This window comes from Lepidochelys kempii, chromosome 4 (genome assembly GCF_965140265.1).
Source record: "Lepidochelys kempii isolate rLepKem1 chromosome 4, rLepKem1.hap2, whole genome shotgun sequence".
In the NCBI taxonomy this organism is placed as follows: Eukaryota; Metazoa; Chordata; order Testudines; family Cheloniidae; genus Lepidochelys; species Lepidochelys kempii.
In genome coordinates this window covers 96,084,222-96,099,188 of record NC_133259.1, presented here as the reverse complement: position 1 = coordinate 96,099,188, position 14,967 = coordinate 96,084,222, and the positions used below count along the sequence as shown (strand labels likewise).

The 14,967-nt window shown below is 39.1% G+C and overlaps 1 protein-coding gene across 7 annotated transcripts in view; it reads right to left on the bottom strand.

The window, feature by feature from the left end:
* The window catches only part of RBM47 (RNA binding motif protein 47), a 115,429-nt gene that overhangs the window by 13,567 nt on the left and 86,895 nt on the right, over nucleotides 1–14,967 (bottom strand). Inside the window, exon 1 of one of the 7 annotated variants that reach the window (XM_073342210.1) lies at nucleotides 13,201–13,421. The exons of the other annotated variants lie outside the window; for them this stretch is intronic. The gene's annotated coding sequence lies outside the window, so the exon portion shown is untranslated. Of the gene's footprint in view, nucleotides 1–13,200; nucleotides 13,422–14,967 lie in introns of those variants that run through there. 7 annotated transcript variants of the gene reach the window in all.

Below are 14,967 nucleotides of genomic sequence, written 5' to 3'. Positions count from 1 at the left end.
ATTCAGTGATGACTGTTTGACAAGATCTGTTTTCCGTAAAATTGGTTGAAGTCCAAGCATGGACAGATTGGTCTAGTTAGTAGATTTTAGTCAGTCTGATGTAGTTCTTCTGGGACAATATGTATGCCAGGTCTTTATGCTTGTGTGTTCAGAGCTGAGTACTTCTGTAAAATGGAGGAAGCATGTAAAAATCTCATTTTATAGGACAGGGGTTCTGAAAAGAGGCTGTAAGTGTTGCTACCACTGAAAGCTAGTGGAGATTCTCTTGCATGTAGGGCAAATGTTGCACTCCACGGGTACATACTGTCCAAGAGGCAGTGGAACTAAGGGGGTTTAGATGTGCTGAGAGAGGGTGTGAAGTAGAAGTCTAGGTCACAGGTGCCACAGAGCAACTCCTTGGGGGCCTGTGTATCCTGGGGGATGAAAGGGAGGGTTCTGTCTCTGAACAGGTCTGATGCAATGGAAAGGATGTAACTCATGACCAATAACAGTTTCATCTGAAAAGGGGAATCTTCAGTAGCTTTCAATAGTAGTAGCAGATAAATAATCTTTGAGCAACTCTAGTCACCAGAGCCAGAGACCATTATGTGCTCTATAACTGATGTCACTTTTAAAAACAAGTTTCAAAACCTGCCTGTGTGACCTTTCATATCTTTTGTTGTCCTTGTTTGAAGCAGAAATATTCCTTATCTAAACATCAGCACTCTTCACAAGAAAAAGAAGTGGAAGGTAGAGCAGTGGGTGCATGTTAGAGGGTTAGAGAGAGGGAAATTTGTAGGTAGTTCCTTTCTTTTCATGAGATCTCATTAAGAAATTCGATTTTTTTTTCCCCTCAAGAATTCTAAAAATCAGTTATTTCACTCTTTGGACAGGGAATTTTCCTTAAGTTTGCAATAAAGCCTCAGGATATGTGTACAAATTCAGTGTCACAGTGATATGGCCATACTTTCTATAGCTGTTCCTGGAATCACTTATCCACTGCTAGTAATACATACAGTTTAGTCAGAGTACCTCAAGACACTGTGAGAAGTAACTTCTTAGAACAGTACTTACAAATAAAATAAGGCTCATGACACCGAATGTAAACTTTAGACTGTTGGTACCTAACCCACTTGATGTATGGGTATGGGGAATGTAATATACCAACGTGTGCATATAGTTGTTCAAGTTAGAGTGGGTTGAAAATTTTCGGATGGAATATTTTCCTGTTGGAAAATGCTGTTTCATCAAAATTGATGCATTCTTTGGGAGTGTGTCAATTTTGATGAAATTTCATGTAGAAATTACAAAAAAAAAATTTTTTAACAAGGTTGGAGCATTCCATTTTGACAATATAGGAGGGGAGCATTTTGATATTTTTTTTGTTTCAAAATTTATTTTATACAAACAATTTTAAAAAATGAAAATAAAACTTCTCAATGTTATCAAAACGCAATGTTTTGATCTGAAATGCTGACAGAAGCACACTTCTGATGGCATAGCTACTTGTGCACTGGGGTTTTGTAGGCATAGCTATGTCGGTCAAGACAGAGTACAGTTTTTTTACACTCCTGATTGATATAGCAATGCCAGTACAAGCTTTAAGTGTATACCAAGCCTTAATGTTCTAACTTTTTCTGTCTCTGTTCCTTTTTTGTTTTTCATGTCTCTTTTCTCTATCCTGAGTATTTTTTCAGATTCTCTTCCTGTCTGTTCCACTCCACTTCTTTCACCAGTCTCTCTCTCCCTTTGTTTCTCCATGTTCTCCCGCTATTTCCCTCCAAGATCTTTCCCTACTCTGCTTCTTCCATTTCCACATGTTCTTTCTCATCCATAGCTAGCCACCAGTGCTGTACTAGAACATGACTCCTTGTGGGCTCCCAGTTGTTACTGCAGTGCCACAGAGTGCAGAGACCAGAACTGTTTAGAGACCTCAATTTGGCCCACATAATCTATTTTACTCACTTAGTTAAACATACATTTTAGCTTTGCCTGCTGCATAACACAACAGAAATCTTCACAAAGTTCAGGTAAAATTTCTCTTGGACAAAAAAACATACAGTGCATGTTTTCAGGGCATTCTTATTTTTATTGTTACTGCCTTTTCATACGTTAGATTGTTTTTTCAAAGGTGAGTGGGCAAGGCTTTATAGCAACCAATCTCATGCACAATATTAATTTTAAACTGTCTTTCTGAACTGTACAGAACCATGTGTGCATTTTGTTAGTATATAATAAACTAGCGATTGAAACTTAAATCTGTTACCGTGCAAACTGTATCTCTGCAGTGTGAGAGCTAATAGTGCACACATTTAGTAGGCTTGATTGAGTCAAAGATGATTTCCTTATTTCCATTAAGAATGACTAATACGGGGAAAACCAGAAAATATATATTGACACTTTGAAGCACAGGGTCTTATGATACATAAGAGCTCAATTCCTCATCTAGGATATCCAAAGAGGAGGTTGCACCAGCTTCACAATGACACAGGATCATATGAAGAAAAGGCCATTCCTAATCTAAGCTGTTGTGAAAATGAGACTGTAGGAGTTAACAAGTGTTATGTGACTAATTATCTGGGAATGGATTAAAATGGTGGTTGCTATAGTTACTGATGTAGAGCATGCACAATGTCTGAAATACTCAGGAATTTTAAAAACCACAATAAAAAGCATGCACACGCCCGGATTAAAAATTGGAATATATTTAAGGAATAATATCCATCCATCTATCTACCTACTTATATTGTTCCCATCATCATAGTATATAAGCACCTCGCAAATATTAATGGATGACTTTCTCCTCACAGCATTCCTGTGTGGTAGGGAAGTATTTATTCCATTGTGGAAGACGGGGAACTGAAGCACGGAAATATCGTGTAACTTGCCCAAGGCCACACAAGAAGTCTGTGGCAGAGTCAGGAGCTGAAGCCAGATCTCAAGAGTCTTACTGCAGTGCCTTAACCTCAAGACCATCTTTGAAAATCATTTGTTTAATATCTGCACATACACGGTATTTATGATATACAGTGTGACACTATTTTTCTTTTTATGCCTCCCCCCTCATCCTCTCTCCCATTAAATGTTTAACAATTTATGTTCCAAAAACCAAACCCAGTTTGGGCTACCTTTAAGGGCTGCTGGTTGAGCTCCTCAGGGGTTTGCAGGAATCTCAGTTTAAATCCCCTCTCCTGGCCTCTCACTGCCCAGGTGAGCAGGAACTGGGGGTTCAGGAGAAACAGTTCACTTGGCCCTTGGGATACAAGACAGATTTCCTTTGCTCATCAGCAACCCCTCTGGTTGATTATCTGTCTAATCTGCATAGACATTTGTACCTCAGTCATTACCATGGATTCTAAATGTCTAAAGATTAAGGCCATGTCTACACTGCACACCTTACAATGGCGCTGTTGTAAGGTGCATACTGTAGCCACTCTTTGTTGTCAGGAGAGCTCTCTTCCAGCAACCAGATAAAACCACCCCCAATTAGGGGTGGTAACTTCATCACCAGGAGAACATCTCCTGCTGACCAAGTGCTGTCCACACCAGTGCTTTTAGTCATTAAAATTTTTGTCGTTCAGGGGTGTGTGTTTTTTTTTCACACCACTGAGCAACAAAAGTTTTGATGACGAAAGTGTCAGTGTAGACAAAGCCTAAGAAATATCCTGGGACCAACATGGCTACAACAACACTCCAGACAACAATTAAAGAGTAAGAAGCATTGTTGTAGAGCTCTCAAAGGATTCTCGTGTGATCCTCTTTGGACGAAAGGATGTAGGGCTGCCAACCCTTCAGGATTCTTCAGGAGTCTCCAGGAACTGAAGATGAATCTTTATTTAAAGATTGTCATGTGATGAAACCTCCAGCGACATGTGCAAGCAGAGCTGGCTGACTCAAGGGTAGGATGGATATAAAACTGCGTAAAGTGGGTCCTCAGTGATGTGATGGAGTGGAGGGGAAAGAAAGTGATTGTGCCTAGAAGACAGGAAAACTTCTGAGATATCTTGGAGTATGTGTGTATGTGAATCAACACACTGATAATTATCTTTTCTGACACTATTTTGCTGCTACTGGGGAAACACAACAAAATGGCTTCAAATGTTCAGTTGGTCCAAGTGATGAATCCCCACAAAGGAGTATGTCAGCTTTCTGCCTTCTGTATTGCCACCAACCAGCCTGTGAGTCTGAGTCAAGTCTTTTTTCTGTGTTGGAATAAACAGGCCTAGATTTTAATCATCCATTCTAATGCTTTTCAGCAGCTTCTTTAAAAAAATTGAGGTAAAAATGATTAGTTTGGCAAATAGATTTAAACCTGAAAAACTCAATGCTTCAGACATTTTCCTGCAACTTAGGCTTTGTCACTTGCACCCTCTGCCCCTAAAAATTTTCTATTCATGCAACCTTCCATGTTCTTCTATGGCACCCATCACTGTAGTATCTCAGGCCCAGATTCACAATGGGACTTAAGTCTGGTCTACACTTCAGAGTTAGGTCGATGCAAGGCAGCCTATGTCCACCTCACTATGGAAATGTCTACACTTAAATTTCGCTCCTGCCAACATAACTGTCCCACTCAGCTGATTTAATAACTCCACCTCTACAAGTGGTGTAGAGTCAAGAATAATGTAGTTAGTTTGACACAGTGTCAGTGTAGACGCTGCATTGCTTACGTTGACTGTTACTGGCTTTCAGGAGCCTTCCCACAATGCTCCACGCTGACACTAGAGTTGATAGGAGCGCTCCTGGTGAGGATGCACACTGTCGACACAAGGAGCAAAGTGTAGACGCATATAGGTGATGTAATTACAGTAATTACTAGGCACCTAGAAAATCACAGGAACAACACTGCAATCCACAAAGCCTGAGTTAGGCACCAAGGCTCCGTATCCAATGAATGGGGAAAGATGGGCACCTAGGAATGCAATCCATAAAAGCCAGCATGCTAAGCAGGAAGCCACATAAGTTAGCCAGTGGGAGATGCCAACACAAGGAGGTGTGTCCTAAACCCTACTCCTCTCGTGGAGATAAGTGCTTTCCTGCAGCCCTGATGTAGGCACCTATCTCTGCTTGTAATCCACAACCAGGAATCCTCTCCTGCATTCAGGTGGCTTAGGTGCCTAAATTGTTTTTTGTGAGAATGAACTAGGCATGTGTTTCATTCCAAACAAACTGACTGGAGAAGGAGCCCACCTTATAACTTTTGGCCAAGTGGTTAGAACACTCACATGGGATGTGGGAGACCTAGGTTCAATTCCACCCTCCCCATGAGGGGATTTGAACAGGGGAGTTTCCTGCACCTCACGGGCTTAAAGAGTCATTGGGCCAATATACACACACAGAGAGAGAGATTCTCTAGCCTGGTGGTTAGAGTACCCACCTGGCAGGTGAGAGATGATGGGTCCAGTCCCCCACTCCAACCACACTTTAATTAGTTACCCAAAATGCAACAGCTTCAGCAGGAGAACTTAAGGGATCCCCACATCAGAATATTCCCACAGTAGGGCACTTTCCTAAGACACGTGGGAGACTCCTTTTTCAAATCCTTTCTTCCCCTCAGGCAGAGAGGGGTGTTGAACTTCGGTCTCCCCCATCCCAGGCAAGTGTTCTCACCCCTGGGCTAAAACTATAAAGTAGGCATCACCAACTGCCTCCTCCTCTGAGCAGATTTTGAATGGGACCTGATCTGGTAGGCATGTTCAGAGGCTGCTTACCAGATCAGATACCATGGGTGAGTTATGCAGAGGAACACCTATCTTCCCCAGGGTTGTGGATTACTCTGGGGCTTAGGTGGGAGATTGGCATCCTGACACCTAGAGTGAGGCAGCAGTGTGCATGCCCAGAGACAGAAACACAGCTGCCTAGGGAGCTATTTACTGCAAATATGTAGGTGCTGAGTGTATTTCGGAGCAGGCAACCAAGGAGGAGTTTTGTTGGTTACAAGTGGCTCCTAAAATTGGGATTTAGGCCCACATCCACAATGGTACTAAGTAATTTGTGGGGTTACACAACAATTTGCATCACTGCTGAACTTAGCCCTTCAGCTATGGTATTACAGAGTATGGAAACATAATGTGGATGTTTGAGAGATGCTGCTGAGCTGCAAATGTACATTCTATCTGGCTCATGTTTTATTAAGGAATCTTACTTATGTATGCATTCAACCCTGTACCTGTGTTTTGAGATTTGATCTACAGTAGGTTTTGTTAGTGACATCATGTAAGTGTGTATCAAGGTCAGTGAATGGCACCAGAAGTAAGTGAAGCGATTGGAACGCACCTGAAAACAAATAACTAAAAAACATGTTTGGGAAACTGAGCAAAAGAAGACACAATGCTGCAGGAAACATCCACAGACTTCAGTGATCAAATCGTGTGGTGACAGGTGCCTTACAGAAACTAAGATAGACGGAGATCCTGGTGAGCCGTGCAAGCGCCCATTGACCATAGATACTGACTCCACAGCTTAGCTAGTCAACAAAGGGTCAGCCCACAAGGAAAGTCCCACACATTGCTCAGCTCTGTGGCCAAGAATTCCAAAGCAAGCTGGCAGGAAGAAGCTCATGCAGATTCTACTGGAGCATTTTAAAAAGGAGCAGAGAGGTGAATGGGCTCCTATAAAAACTCAGCACTGAGAGAGATGGGCCTCACCTGAAGAGGACTGTGCCAGCAACTCCAGGAGACACTGATCCACCCAGGATCAGCACTTACGGTGGGGGTGCTAGGTGACAAGCAGTTGACTATGGTGTTGCAAGGGGTGGGTATATTCTTGTTCTTTCAGGGGAGTAAAAGGACAAAGTTATCTTTTTGCACTGTGGAGATGGATGCTAGAAGTTCTTAGGAAAATATGTACTGGTGGGAAGCTATTTGGAGAAGAGATTCTGTACTAGGGAAGAGAATGTGATGCGGTGGTCTTGGTCAGTGCAGGGGGACTCTGTATTAGAGAGGAGGAGCATTCATTGTAGGTTTGTGTTTGCAGCATTGCATCTTGGATTATAACCCAGCCAATCTGTACTTTATCTCCCCCTTCAAAATTGGGGTAGGTTCCATGGCCCTGGAGCCCAGGAGTCTGCAGAGCTTCCATTAAACATCAGCAGCACATGGTAATTTAATTTGGGATCAAACCTATATAGTACAACTCTGGTTGATTTTTGGAGCCTGCTAAAATAGGAAATTTAAAAATAAAATTACCTGATTATCGGATGAGGTTCTCTAAAATATCACCACCAGTGAGTTATTTTAAGCTCTAGGACAAATCCTATTAGTCAGTCTGGTTTTCAAAAGGTCATTTAAAATTACTGAGTGACTTTAATATAAAAGTCTAAAATAAATTTCCTATGATAGACTGCATAAAAATTCATAAAAAGATCATGCAACATTCATTAGTGAAGACATGTCAGTCAGATTTGCTGCTAGAAAACGTCTTAATTTTGCACTATACAACCTGCTAGCTGATTTCATCAGGTATTATAGTAAAGTCACACTATAAACAAAGTGTCAATAAAGGGCATCTTAACAAAAGGTCCTGCGTAGTGTTGACACAGTAAAATATTAGTTTCAGTTTTAGGTGTGACCCTTTTATTTAGATAAAATTCCTTGTGTACAGTAGCCCTGCCTCTGAAGTTCACTTGCAGCTACCAAGCACCATTACAGTTGTAGAGAAAGTAAAATAATCTTTTAAAATATCCTTGTTGTTTTTTAAAAAAGCGCTAAAGTTAAATTTTTTTGCAATGCCTGATTAAAATAATATTTAAAATGTTATAAAAATATAAATTAAATCAGCCTCCAGTTTTAGAAACACCAGGATTGGTGTGAGTTTTTTCAATGCTTGGCAATATTTTTGGCAATACTTTTGAATATTGAAAACAATATACCTGTTTGAAGATCCCTTCTGAGGAAATAAAAATGAAGTTAAAAACTTCAATAAAAATAGTGTATTGGCTCTAGAATTGTGTTTCAAATATACCATTTAAAATTGTCTTTGATTTGCATATAGCTATTGTATCTGTTATAATTTATGTTCCCTCTCTTGACAAGATTGTCATGTGACCTGCTTTGACAGCCACTTAGGTATAATACAGATATTCACTTTAGATTTGATTTAATAAATATTTTTCTTTCGTCTGCTAAGCTGTACATGGCTGCAGAAGACTGAGGCTTCTGACTCCAAACCTCGTTGTAACCCCGGCTATATTTAGATACAACCACAGCAGGGAGCCTGGTTACAGTATGGTGGTCTGAACCATGCTGTAGCCCAATCTTGTAAACACTTACTACATGGTACAATACTTTCTACTGCAAGAGAATACAGGATCAGGCCTTGTGCGTGTAACCAGATTAGGGAACAACATGTTGTAACCAGCCTACCCGATTTAGTTGTATTTGTAGTGTAGACAGTGTATTCATCACAGGTGGTTTAGTAGGAGCCTGTTGGCAGAGGAGTCAGCAAGGCCACACGGATAAGGTTACTTCTTATAGGTCATGATGCCAAATTTTTATTTTAAGGGCCATATCCAGGCCCTCAAGTTCATGGACAAAAATATCCCCAAATGCATACAGCCACATTTACATGTGGAAGTTACATTACAGACACAAGCACTTTTTCTAGAAATTACAATATTTATTGCTTACTGCATGTGTTGTGAGCATATGTGAGGTGATTGTTGCTAACACAGGATTATTAAAAGGAGAACAAATCACTGGGTCCTTTAAGCACACTAGAAGAAATTCACTCAGTGTTTTCAGTTTCATTTTTGGTTCTATGTGATTGGTAACAAGGTTTTTTGTTGTTTGATTTATAACATTTCTGAAAAGGGAGAAAAGCAAAGAAATTTAAATTAGGGGTGGGATTTTCAAAAGTGCTTAGCGTTAGCCTAACTCTGCTCCCACTGAAGTCCATGTTAAAATTCCCCAATGGCTTCAGTGGGAGCACTGTTAGGCCAATGATAAGTGCTTTTGAAAATCCCAACCTAAAGGTCTTCCCTATGTCCTTTTAGTTTTGTCCCCTTTCTTATCCCCAAACTTTCCCCCCAAAACGTTATACCACAGTAAAAGTTCTTTAGTGTCAGCCAACAATTCATTGACTAAATGAGCAGCAACAAAATTCTTCTAAATTCTTCTTGTACTTCTTGATCCTTATAGTAATAAGCTACCTGGCACTGCATTGTCCAGATTAGAAATTCAGTGCTATGTGTAGACTGGGTATGGGGATAGTGGCGTTTCTGGCCATGACTTTGGACTTGAAATGAATGCAATTTTGTTCTGTAAAGTGCCTGTTCAAATGGTATCACAGGGTTCCATATTTAGGGATTTCAATATGGAATGTGTTCAGTTTATGAAGTAAAAATTATTTTTTTCTAATTGGCACCCCTGCAAATTCAACCCATGATCTAAAGGTTAAGATCAGTTCTTTCTACCTCAGTCATCATCACCATAACTAAGGGTATAAAGTTTCTGCAAGCCAAATTATGCCCTTAGTTATACCTCTGAAATCCATCTAATACTACACAAGCTTAATACAAATCGATTAAATAAAAATGTTAGGGGAACTAACATTATGCTTCCCATACAAAAATCAAGTCACCTTGTACTGTGCAAACTTCCCTCCTTCCTCGTTGTCCACATCATGTTAGGTCATATGCTGTTTAGAACCTGATCTTGTAAAATACTACCTGATATATTGCTTACTAATGGGTGACAGTGATCAGCATGCTCAGTAGCAAAAATTTGCAGGATTGAGTCCCCTAGATTGCCAGCTACTCTGGGCTGGTGTCACAGGTGAAATCCTGGTCCCATTGAAGTAAATGGAAAAACTCCCAATGATTTCAATGAGGCTTGGATTTCACCCCATCTTTATTCTGTAACACACACCTATAACAATAATAGTAATAATGCTAACACTACTATAAAAATCCCGAATTCCTGTACTTGGATCTATTTTATAAGCATGAATAGTCTTACCAATTTCATTAGAAATGAAAATGAATGACATATTCAGAATAAAGTGCAATGTAATAATTCAATATGCTGCAAATATTTGTGATGATAGATGTACAGGTTTTAATGAGAAATGTTTTTACAAAGTATGTTTACCAGGAAAGTTAAAAACCAGAGTTCTAGCACAGATAAGAGTGCTCTCTTTACAAATATTCTGCCAAAGAAAAACACTTCTTTCTAGGAAAAGAGGGAGTGTTTTACTTTGGACTATGTACCTGTATCATCTTGATAACAATTGACAAGAAATATCAAGGCTCATCATTTGCAATTTAAAGGATTATTCTATTTTTGTGTCTTTTTTAAAAATCAGTACACAGACAATAGGGAAAAGAAAGCTTAGGATGGAAAGAGCCATAAGTTAATCCGGTCCACTCCTTGCCTTTTCTCATGTATAAACACGCTGACCTAAATTCAGCCCTGGAATATGGCTGTGTAACTTCTACTGAGATCAGTGGGAGCGGTGTGTGGATGTAACTCTGAGTAGAATTTAGGCCACTGATAATATTTTCTAATTATCATCTTATAATGTTACACACCGCAGAGTGATCAAAGTGGGGTTGAGAGTGTCTGAAACAGATACTATAATTTCATTTTTTCAGTGTTTGTGATCTGGCTTTTCAGCTAGTTGCAAGGGAGGTCCCTGAATTAAAAAACATCTACTGACTCTTAATACAAATTTGCTTATTTGCTTATCTTTATTTGCTTAGTTAATTTTGAACAGATAAAAGCATGGATTAATTGTTTTAAATTCTCTCTAATCTTCAGCAGCATGTTTCTTGTCTGCTTTAGTTTTGATCTTTCTCAGAGTTTCATATTACCACGTGAACATTGTAACAATGACGGGGCTAAGCCTGCAACTTTGATGGTAATGATGTAAGTGAAAGGTGAATATGGTCCAACTTATTTCCCCCAAGTCAAATGAATGAACATTCAGCATAAAATATACTCGGTTATGAAGATGGGAACATTTATTGTTAAAACAACATTAAACTTAAAGTATTTGGTTTAGTCAGTGACTAAATGCAGCATTTTTTGTCTTTGTGCATTGACATTTGACCCCTTTTATAATATGCACCTTGCACCAGGGAAACCTAAGGCACCAGCTAGTTACTCATTAAACTCAGGTACCAATGGCTGACTTGTACATATCATGCTTTAACTGCCTGGTATTGCCTGTGTGCAGAAGAGGGGGGGAAAGCAATCATCGTAGCTGTGAAATTCTGTCATATCGGCAGAACTCAGCTGCAAAGTGCAGCAATTTGTGCCTGACCCCTGATCTGTGAAGTTTGTACAAACCTTTGAACCTTTGATTGAAATTGAGCAACTCAGTTTACTAGTAGTAGGATGAGATTGCCAGTAATCGTTACTCTGTCCAGGTTTAATATTATAAATTAGAAAAAATGTTTAACCAGGGCAGGAACAGTCTAAGGAGGCAAGGACCCTATTTTTAATCAATTCAAGACAATTTAAAGTCAGTACAATTTGGTCAAAAACATGTATGATTTTGAAAGTAACATTTCTTTGGCCTAAGAAAAAAAAGGAATGAGAGGCAGATATGATTTGAAATTCACTTTCATTGATCCTTATTTTTGTTATTAAAAGCTGAAGGAGGAAAAAAATTGATTAAAAACAATTCATGTAACAAGATTACTTCCGGACTGCAATATAGAATTGAAAATTATCATGTTAGAAGATTAGCAAAACTATGCCACCTTTTGCCAATGTTCTATATTTTTATCCAACACTTTATCTAATCTCTGTTATAAAGTGCAAAACCGTATAAGAAACCCATGGAAAAATAATTTAAATCGACTGCATTATAAAAGTCAGTCTGCTTTCGATAGACATTCTGAAGGCGTTGTCTTGACAAGCAAAAAGAATATGTTTTTCAATTGTGTTAGCTCAATTGAGCTAGCTTAACATGACTGAAAAGCTCTGTTAAAGCTTTAAACACTAGGTGGGACCTTGGCTACATCACAGCCAGTTAGCATACAGTCAGTACCCTGTGTCTTAACTAGTGCAGAGGGCTTTTAATGCTTGATTGAGATAACAAGATTGAAAAATGCACCCTTTTTGCTGATCAAGACAAGGCCTAACTCAGCATGAAGCACGACAAAGGACTATAGCTTTGCTGGGGTTTCCCCCACACCTACATTCCTTGTGCACCCTGTTGACTTCCGGGGGAGATTTGAGTGTGCAAAGAGTGAAGGACTGGGTCCCAAGTGTGCATTTCAGAGCACATCTTCTATCATGTTTAACTTAAAATAACACTCCATTATATAGAAAGTAACAGGTCTGATCCTCTTCTCACTTAAATTAACAGTTTTGCCTTCAATTTAAATGGGAGCAGGACTGGACTTTAGTAATAAAGTCAGTTCTCCTTTCTTTAACCTGATTTTTTCCCCATACTTGAGTTCAAACTACCCTCCCGCCCCTGCTTCCCTGTTAATATTAGCCCCAAAGTACAAACAAAATATGAAGATAACTTGTTCACCTTACAAAAAGGATTTTTGTTAACATCATTCTTCCTAGATCTTGTACAATATACAGGCATTAAACATCCACATTTCATAAACAGAATATGAATGACCGTGTTAGAATTCCATCCTCTTAACATAATAATACCAAACACTTCCGTATGTAGAGGGACTACTGTAGATTCATTATATTAATAATAATGATATATAATTCTGTTTACTCATATTTCCTAGCCACCATCAATCTAAAAACCTAAAGACATCTGATTAAAGCTGCTAGTGCACTTTTAGAGCTAGATTCTGGTTTCAATTCATTGAATAAGATAGGAATGCAGTACTGCTGACCATGAGTATGGGTAGCAGAATCAGGCCGATAAAAATAAAATGCAAACAGGTGGTAAATGAATGCCTTTCACTTGATTAATTTAAAATAATGGCAAGTAAGTAAGTCCTTGAAATCTGATCCTATTTTTACACAAACAATATTTAATTAATTACAAATAGATTTCAGTTGTTTATGCATATTAATCTTTTAGTTTTAACAGTTCCAGAATTTGTTTTGTTATCTGACACACAATCCTTTTTTGCATTCATTTGTTCAGGTTGTAGATTAGATTCTGGCTCAAGATTAGAAGTAATTGCTTCTTCCTCATACAATTTTACAATACCCTTTGAATTACATACTTTTCGTCTTAATTACTTGGCAAACACAAACCAAACCAAAAAACCTACATAAAAAATGTTTCCCTTACCTCTCCAATCCTGAAATCTAAGGGCGACAGGTTAATACTACTAGCACCTTTTGCTTGAGCAACCTTTCTCCTAATCACAAGAACTGTGTAACTCTGTTATACAGTACATGCATCTCTTTATTGGTCAATGAGCTTTGGCCATTTAAATTCCTTGGAAGTCATTTGCTAAGGGCACCTGGAATGAGTCTGAGTGGGTGGGACAGAAAGGAAAGCAATGTTAAAACAGCCAGATCTAGAAAGAAAGCTCCCAACAGCAGTTTGAAAATTAATACAAACCTATCTGTAACTAATGGATTTTTTGGAGGGCTTGTTTGAACCTTAAGGGGAGAATAGAAGAGAGACTCTTTGACATTTTCACAGGGAGGAGGAATTTAAACAGAAAGATTTCATTCAAACTTTGAAACTTGCAGAAAGGGAGTGAATCATGTACAAACAACTTCCTAGCACAAGGCGTTGTGCAAATAGCTTGTGTTAATCAAAACAGATAAGATAAGGAAAGCACAAATTTTAGTTGACTATGTGATGTTTTCAGTAAAGTCTTTTTCTTTATGCTAGTTTAGCAACATTATTTTAGGCTACTTTTAGTTAGATTACCTTTAGTTGTACTAAAAAGCAACTGTAGTTCAAACACTGAAAGGGACTTTTACTGATCTCGGAGGTCCCAAGAATGAAAGAATTATAACAGCTGAATACCTGGTGTGTACTATTTCGGCTTGAAAACACAGAACTCAGAATGTGTTTGCTTGGAAAGGGGTAAAAAACAACCCAAAACTGAAACCTAGTACAGAAGGAAGAGCAAAGGGGTGGTAAAACATGATTCGTGACAGTAAAAATGGTTTGTACATAACAACGGAACATTAGGCCCCAGAAGCACTTAGGCAAAGTAAACAACACACCTTTTTAAGCAGTTAAGAGAAGAAACCAAACTGAAACACTCTTTGGATGTTGGATTTGTCAGTTCAGCAGGTAATATAACCAACCAGTGGGGAAAAAGGGGAGAAAGGTGTGATCCAGAATATGATTAATTGTCTGGGATTGGAGCCCACCTATACAAAGTTAAAAACAAAAACTATAGTGCATGAACTAAACAAACTGCCGGTTACAATCCTTCCTAAAGCTAGATTCAGAGTTTTGGGCTGCCACTTTGGCTTAAAAACTATTTTCAGAATGCTGACTTGAAATATATTCAGGAATGCTGTTAAAAGGGACAAAGTGAGTTGTTTCTATAGAGGTTTCAAGGGAATATTAATTGACAGACTTCTCAAGGGTCTCAACAGTAGACTCCTTGAGGATAAAGTTTTATCTAGATGTTAGGACTTGATCTGAACCCACACTTCCCCCTTTTTGTTAAATCTCATGCAGTGAAATATATTGGCAATCAGAGCCGGCCCACAACATTTTGGCACCTGAGGCAGGGAGCTCAAATGACACCCCCATGCCCCCACACCGCCACGCTTGGGCCAAAACTTTTAAACTCTGCGTCGTAGTGCTCCCCCGTCTGGCACCTGAGGCGGCCACCTCAATTTGCCTCATGGTAAGGCCAGCCCTGTAGCAGTGTGTATATTCCATTTAAAATGGACATGGCTATAGTGCATCCAGACATATAATTCTTTTTGGTTGTAGCAAACTAAAAAATAAAATCTGCCCGGCCATAAAATTCAAGTACATGCACCTTTCATTAGTTATAGCAATAGGTTTGCAATCGGGTTGTATTTTAACTGGCACATCCATTCCTGTTCCTCAGAGATTAAAGTTCAAACCAGCAAG